This window comes from Coffea eugenioides, chromosome 6, assembly GCF_003713205.1.
Source record: "Coffea eugenioides isolate CCC68of chromosome 6, Ceug_1.0, whole genome shotgun sequence".
In the NCBI taxonomy this organism is placed as follows: Eukaryota; Viridiplantae; Streptophyta; class Magnoliopsida; order Gentianales; family Rubiaceae; genus Coffea; species Coffea eugenioides.
This window is the reverse complement of record NC_040040.1, coordinates 24278994-24287816: the sequence shown is the minus strand read 5'-3', so window position 1 is coordinate 24287816 and position 8823 is coordinate 24278994.

Genomic DNA, 8823 nt, shown 5'->3' with positions numbered 1-8823 from the left:
TCTAATTTAATTATAAGAAATAATTATCAGAATTTTTTTATTCCTTTTTTAATATTTTAACTGCCCAACTTTTAGTGGCATTTAGTCTCCATAGACCAGTAAAACTTAGATACATTGGATCCCAAACCCTAATTTTATCTACTAATATTATTCTACTAATATTATTATTCATCGGGTAACTAGAATATCTTAATGGTATCAATCATATTTGTTGAGCATTTATCATGTCAAGAATCCTTCTTGGATTAGGAAAGCTATGTGGTCTAATTGTGGGGTTTGACACCACTTCCCATCACTCTCCCATTTTTGTAATTTTTATTTACTTTTTGTAGTTGCACTAATATGATGGTAAGGCCTGTATTATATCATACTTGGTGAGATGGTATGACAGAATGTAGGTCATTAGGTTTTTAAAGACCAAGTCTACCTAAGTTTTGGCCAATGGAAAAAATGCAAAGCACAACTGATGGTCCAAGCTTTTGTAAACCTCATCCGACGGCCCACAACAGATACAACTAATCTCCGCTAACCACTTCAAAGCAAACCAACTTTCATCGATCAGCCATAGGGATGTAATCGAACCAAGCTCGGTCAAAAGCTTGACTCGAACTCGGGTTGACAGAGTTCGAGTCGAGCTCGAGCATCTCGATAAGATAAACGAGTCGAGTTCGAGCATCCAGAAGCATTGCTCGAAGGCTCGTCGAGCCTTATCGAGTTTTTTAATTTTAATTATTTAATATATTATTATTATAAAATTACCCTTATACCCAAAAGAGTTGTTGAATTTATGAAATGTTTCAAATCATATAAAAATTTTTAAAGGGTAATAATGTCTTTTCGCTCAAAAATTGTCAAGAAAATGAAAATTTCTACCTCGAACTCAATCGAGCTCGATAAGGCTCGTATTTACTCGAGCTCATGCGAGTCGAGCTCGAGTTCTGTGAGCAAACATCAATCTCGAGCTCGAGCTCCAATAATAGTACTCGCTCAAGCTCGAGCACCCTTTTTGCATGTTGAGTCGAGCTCGAGTATTGCGATACTCGGGCTCGACTCGACTCGATTACAACCCTAATCAGCCAATTCAAAAGAAGCAAAATTCCCAAATCATCCCTCTGACAAGCAAGATTAACAAAGAAATCGGACAAAATACTTGTTGTTCACAAAGCCCATATTTATAATTAAACCTGCCCAAAGAGTACTGTTCACAATAGGCAACAACGTTTTTTATATAGGCTAAAATTTAGGTAGACATAGTATTCAAATACCTAATGGCCCAGATTGTGCCACACCATCTCATCAAGTGGTGTGACACAATTTGGATCATTAGATCTTTGAAAATCGAATTTATCAAAGTGTGAATCTATTCCCCGGGAAAACATTTGGCCAGGTGTCCTCTAGCTGTTTTGCATTGTAAAAAATAGTGGGCTGCTTTTCCCTTTGTTCAAATGAGTAATTGCAGGTTGCTCTGGTTTTTTGTTCCAAACAAGAATTTGACGCTTCTGTGATTCTGGCTTCTTTTAGAGAGACACAGATCCTTTGGTTAGTCACGATTGGAGGTAATCATACTATGATTGCCATGTTCTTCTATGCTATCAGTGTCATTCTTTTGTTCCTCTCTTACATGTAATTCACTAATTTTTATTTTCATGTTAGGAATTGGAGTTTGTTAGTTGTTCTTTTTTCCAGCGAGTACGAACCCAACTTTTTTGGGCAACGATTGTAGCTTCCTTTGGCTGGAAAATATTTTTGCTACACCTGATATCACGTGAGCACTGTCCATTGTTATTTTCACTACATTTTGGGTGCCTCTTGTTACGAAGCTGGTCTCTATGTGTATATATTGGTGCTTTACTAGCTCCATTTTTGTGATTTAGTCGTTCCAAAGGTCCTGTGTTTTGGAGGCAGCAAAGTAGTTGCTTCATATGAGACTCAGTATGATTGTCTTTCTGTTGGTTTGGTAGTGTATTTATCCTCATGCTTTGTAGTTCGTTGTTGACTTTTCATGCATATCACATGTTTGGTTTATTCACAATTGTTAATTCATGTTTGATATATTTTACTAAAATAAGTGAGATCATATACTATGCATAACTTAAATTAGTGAGCGTCTAATTGCAGGTATTTGTTTGGAGACCCGTGAACATTTTTTGCTGGTTCTACAGCTTCTAATATTATGTATTTTTGTTTCCATTTATTTGCATTCTCTTCACTTGTATGCAGTCCTTTGCTATTTTGTTTTGCATGAAAGTTATTCTTGTTTGCTTGTTATTCGTTAAAGTACAGTGTGCTTTTTTGGCTTTCATGAAATCTGTTGATTTTTTCACTAATTTTTTTTGGCATAAGAGTTATTCATGTTTGGTCCTTATTAGTTAAAATATAGTATACAAGTTAAACTATAGTATATAAGCATCAGTCATAATGGGTCGAAAGAGAAAATATGCTACACTTGAGGAAGTTTACAGTGAAAAAAATCGTTGTCGCCTTGAGCGATGTACTGCAGCTAAGAAAGATAAAGAGAATGGTCCATTTAATACAGTTTGCACTATTGCTGTCAAAGCATTGCGAATGGTGCATAGTTTAGCTGAGAGGAGTCCTCCTTCTGTGAAACATATCCATATCAATGAGGATAATGACAGCACCTATTTTGCGAATATGAGCATAGATGATACAATCAAGAATCTGTTGCCCCCTTCATCTCTTATGAATAAACATGATTCCCTTGGTTTTTCTGTTGCTGAAAGCAATGAAGCTTTGATTCCTTTTAGTATCGATGGAGAAAGTATTGCTAATGTTAAGAGTGTTCCAATAGGTAATCCTCTTTTTCTAGTTCAAAACTTAGCTTTGCTTTGTAGTTGTAAAATTATTCTTTTGGTTATATAATATATACTTACATAATTACTAATGTAAAATTATGTACAGTGTCAAACTGCAAGTGATTGTAATCATTATCGATTGAGAAGGCTACTCCATGGCTTGGGACTTCTAGTTCTATCAATATCTCTTCAGACAAGGATAATGATGTGAAGGGCTCATTCGAGATCCAGCAACGAAGAAAGTATGCCATGGCTGAGGAAGCTTAAAGGGAACGAAATCATTGTCGTCGTGAAAGTTATGCTATAGCAAAGAAAGCAAAGCAGAAGTGCCCGATTGGTAAGATTTCTGCTGTTCCTTTTATAACACTTGAAACGGTTAATCCTTTAGTCCATAGTCAATGTGATCAGACAAAACATGTTGATGGCGATGATGGTAACAGGAGCTCTTATAACAACAATATAAGCACCAATCTAAGCACCAATAAGACAATTAACAATGTCTTCACTTCTCAGTCTGTTATTGATGGAGATAATTAGTTTACTTATGCTTTTGTTCGAAGTAAAGAAGGTTGCCATCTGTTTGTTAGTTTGCAAGAAGACATTTCTGCTAATGTAAATTTTTGAAACAGCAATCACACGCTTTCCATGCAATACCATATTCACTCAAACTAGCAAATACAAGGTCTGATCACAATTCTCACATACACTAGACATGGCCCCCCAAAAATCCACAAATTCTTCCGGCTAAGACAACAAAACCAAAATTTTACTATATCTGGGCAAGGCCCCAAGCACTAGCATATATATATGTAAGCACGAAACATGTTAATACAAAGAACCTGGGACGGGAATGGTGACGTCGCTTATACTTTAATAAACTTAAGCATATCTGGTTAATTGTTTTGGGGCATAGGGAATCACATGGGATAAGATGTAATTATAAGAATTCTTTGCCATAATACATCTAGAAGTTGGTTATTGTCAATTTTTTTTTTGGCTCCTTCTGTTGTGAGATATGCTTCAAGGATTTCATATTCATTACACTAAACATTCATATATTCCCATTGGCTAAATGCTTTCTTCTTTTGAGCTACAGAGATTTCTTAGTTCTGCACTATGAAAGCAAGAAGAGATTCTGCAGTGGAGGTGTTTATTTTATGTTGATTGATCATGTATGAAAAATTTAAAGGCCAGATAATTAAAGTTAACAACAGTTAATCTCATCACAACAAATTCCCTTTTTTGGCTCCTTAATCTTTTCCAGCCAAAGATGTTTGAAGGTAGTGTTGGCTTGTCAAACCAGCAAAAATAAAAGTTCCTACTCTAAAAATATGAATTCGAGAATAGCAGTGAGTAGGGTCGTATCCACAGGGATTGGGTGATTTATTTCTTTGTGAAGATAATAAATAAAAAGGGGGATTATGAGAAATTAACTAAATAACTCACTTGAATAAAAATAAAGACAATAGCACAAAATTAAATAAAACTAAACCAATAAAAGGCAATACTCTAGTCGAAGGTCTAATCTCCACTTTGGTTCATTTAAGTAAACTGGTTATGGTTATCAACACGCTCTGACAACCTACCTCTCCTTACTGTTTCGATAACCACAACAAGCTCTGTGGTTATTTCTCTTGCCAATTAAGCAACCCTAAACAAGCTCTTAGGATTTAACCTATTGACAGCATTAATAATTAGAGAAGCTACCAATTCTAACCAACAAACACACAAGCTCGGTTCATTTAAGTTAGATTACATACTCCTGTGACATAAATTCGAAAGTCTCTTTTACAATCAAATTATATCACGCTCCACAGATACTAAAACCATCAAACAATTACGGATTTGATATTTTAGATTGCAATAGACTATTTCGACAATTAAATATTGATCAAGTATTTAACTGTAGAAAATAATCATAATCATGAATGAACAGAGAATATATAAATACTCATAAATAAATGAAGCAAACAAATGAAATTAGATCTCACAGAATTGTCAAACCAAAGCTTCGATTATCCTTCAACTAGAAAAGAAACTAGCCGCTCCTCCTGGTGGATTTGCGGCCACAAAATACTAGGGTTTATTGGAGAGAAAACAAAAGGAAAAGGAATCCCAGCTCCCCCCTGAAGGCTTCCGTCCCAGCTCCCCCCTGAAGGCTTTATAAGGTTTTTCTCCTCTTCTATTAAGGAAAGGATTCCTTATCCTTCCCAACTTCCTACCGAAAGTCAACTACCCAATTAAAACATATTAATTGGTTTTTCAAGTAAAGTACATCAAGTCATAACCAATTAGGATCTCCAATTTCGTGACTAATGTGGACAACTATAAGTCGTAACGGACTTCTTGATCAAATGGCAGATAGATCTCATGTCCTGCGAACTCTTGACTTCCTTGTAGAATAAGACGTGGTCACGCTTAACAGAATGGAGTCTTCTGGACATCAATCTTTAAAAGCACCAATTTGCATTTGACAAAGCGTGGGCACGTCTTATAATAAGACGTCTTCTGAAAATTCGACTTTTAATGCGCCTTTTACTTCATTCTCACCAACAATTCCTACAAACAACACCAAAATTTAAATATGAGTGAAATTTATCGATTAACACCATATTTTAGCAAAATAAAGGGGAAAATATTCACCAATTATATGCACAATTAGCCACTTAACAAATTCCCCCATACCTAAACAATGTTTGCCCTCAAGCATTCACTACTCAAGAATCACAGTCAAGATGACAAATATTTCATAGCACAGTGCATAATAAAACAAGTATCATGTCTTCTCAACAATTTTATCAAAATTAGGATGTACAAGATTCAACAGTTCTCACATGGATACTAGTGTATACACTCTACACTCAAGTGTTCAAGGGGATATTTAACATTCAAATCAACACCATAAAATGACATTACCATAAGCTTGCTAATATATCATATTTCCACCACTTAAAATGAATTCAATGCAAAAATCAAATGATCTTTATAAGGATTGTAATAGGGCTTGGGTTAAGGGTTGGATAAAAGGGAATAATTTAGGTGTACATATATCAAAGGAAATATCAATAATACTCTACATGAAATCAAACTCCTTTGTTATTCACATGTATAGCTGGCTTCCAGGAGTGTCAATAACTTCACTCAACTTGGCAAGTGCAAACGCAATTTAGGCATTATCCCAACTACCACAAAACAACACAAGTGCACTTCACAATTTTTTTTTCATTTTTTCTTCTTTTTTCCTTTTGATTTTTTCATTTTTTTTCATTTTTTTGTATTTTTTCATTTCTCTCTCTTTTTTTTAAATGCACAACATAAATACCACACTTGCCAACCATAAACGTACTTTTGGAACACACTTAAAATTTTCATGGAAGAATATTAATGTATTCCTTCGACACAAGGTTCAAATGAGATGGTTCAAACAAAAAAGGTTTAAGGTAACAAATTAGGCTATTAAACAAAGAAAAGGATTGAGGCTCAAACAGGGTTAACTATGGATAAACATAATTAGGAAAGGCATTTAGAAAGTAAAAAAAGGTTAAGCCTAATTGCCCTTATCATCTTAATGTATCAAATTCAAGTGTGGTCTCAACATGCATAACGAAGCAAGTTCTAGAATATCAAATCATGTGTGATATCACTCAACAAAAGAAAATAGAGCACACTATAATGAATTGCTCATTAGGCTCAAAAGCTCAAAGTGGTTAAAATTATGTCAAATCTAGCACATCCATTATTCAAATCAATTGCAAGAAAATAACATACTCATGCTAGTAGCATTACACTATTCATATTTGTATCTTGAGTGCCTTTCATAAAACACAATAGAAGCTCCAAAACTAATTTTGAAAAATTTTTTATGACAAATTTTTCACTTAAAATATTCCCTCCCCCACACCTAAATCAAACATTGTCCTCAATGGATGAACTTAAGTGCAAAAAGAAGAAAAGAGGACTTCCCTGATTATTGAACTGAACATTCGGGAGGGAATAAGTTGCTTAAAAATCAATGCAGACGAAGCACGTAGTGAGGTTCAATTTGGGATCACAATATTGGAGGTTTTGTTGTAAGGCGTGGGCAAGCTGTATAAGAAATAGTCTTCTGTCCATCTATTCGTAAAACAAACAATGCCTTCTGGACATAGAGCGTGGGCACGTCTTATAACAGGAAGTCTTCTGTCCAGGAAATTTGCATCCAATCAAAGCGAAAACTTCATGAGCACGTCCACAGCCTGCAACAAAAAGCCCTTTGTCAAAAAGAAACGAAATAAACTTAACTTTAACACAAAATATCAAATAAAAAACACAAAATGACTAAAAATTAAAACTCTTGGGTTGCCTCCCAAGTAGCGCCTCGCTTTAACGTCTTTGGCTAGACGATATCATGTTCGATTAAGGGGGATAAAATCTTTTAACTCATTTCATTATTTCTTTCTCGTGCCAGTAATTCTTAAGCAAACAAGTTACTTTGTTTCTCAGTTCAAGATTTTTGATCATTGCAACTCCTATCTTATCCAAGCCATCCACCTCAAAAACTTTTAAATCCTCACACTTAGGAGGTAATTTCTGTTGCAGTACAGCTGAAGCATTTTCCTTCATACAAATTTTTTTAGTGCAATTCAGCTTCTCAACCTTGTCAACCATTTTCAGAATTTCTCGCTCCTCCTCCTCTTCATTGGATCTTGTAAATTGATTAGGGAATGAAAGATGTATCACCATAGTTGGGGGTTGTTCACTAGAATCTTTCGTTGAAGAAGTTTGAGATTGGGATCTCATTCCTTCTTTCTCAACTTCCTCTTCGACTGCATGCTTGAATCCTACTTTTTGAAACTCTTGCAGTCCTTCATCACTTCTCAGGGTAATTGAACTCATATTTTGTTTGGAGTTGACAATGGTCTGTGAGTGCGATGTTTCTAAAATTTGAGAATCCAATCAGCTCACGGTAGATGCTAGTTGACTCAATTGATTCTCCAAGTTTCGAATACTCATTCTTGTCTTCTGTTGCAATTGTTGTATATTAGTAGCTAGTGATTTAACAATTTCTTCAAGAGATATACCTGACGTAAAATGTGGTTATTGCTGTTGAAAATTTGGTGGCCCCGCTGCATAACTGAAGCTAAGGTTATCCCTCTATCCTTGAGTGTACATGTTGGAATACGAATCATACCTCATTTGAGACGGATTTGGAAATCCTCCAATAGCATAAACTTGGGCATTCAAACCATCTTGTAATGTGGGACACATGTTACTTGGATGATTCAAGGTATAACATATTCCACAAGTTTTTTTTTGTTGTACTTGCCCTTCAACCAACTTTTTTACAAGAAATATTAGTAAATGTAAACGTTGATCAATAGAAGAAATACCCACATTATTAACCCTCTTGTGAATGAAATCCTGTCTATCACCAAATTGTTGAGTATAGTCAGCCATAAACTAGCACCAGAATAAGGAAAAATAAAAAAAAATTTAAAGAAAATAAATCAACAAGGCACCAGTCCCCGACAATGGCGCCAAAATTTGTTGGCTTGTCAAACCAGCAAAAATAAAAGTTCCTACTCTAAAAATATGAATTCGATCATAGCGGTGAGTATGGTCATATCCACAGGGACTGGGTGATTTATTTCTTTGTGAAAATAATAAATAAAAAGGGGGATTATGAGAAATTAACTAAATAATTCACTTGAATAAAAATAAAGACAATAGCACAAAATTAAATAAAACTAAACCAATAAAAGGCAATACTCTAGTTGAAAGTCTAATCTCCACTTTGGTTCATTTAACTGATCATCGATGCAAAGGTGAAATCAATTATTCATAAGTAAACTGGTTATAGTTGTCAACGCGCTCTGACAACCTGCCTCTCCTTACTGTTTCGATAACCACAACAAGCTCTGTGATTATTTCTCTTGCTAATTAAGCAACCCTAAACAAGCTCTTAGGATTTAACTTATTGACAGCATTAATAATTAGAGAAGCTACCAATTCTAACCAACAAACACACAAG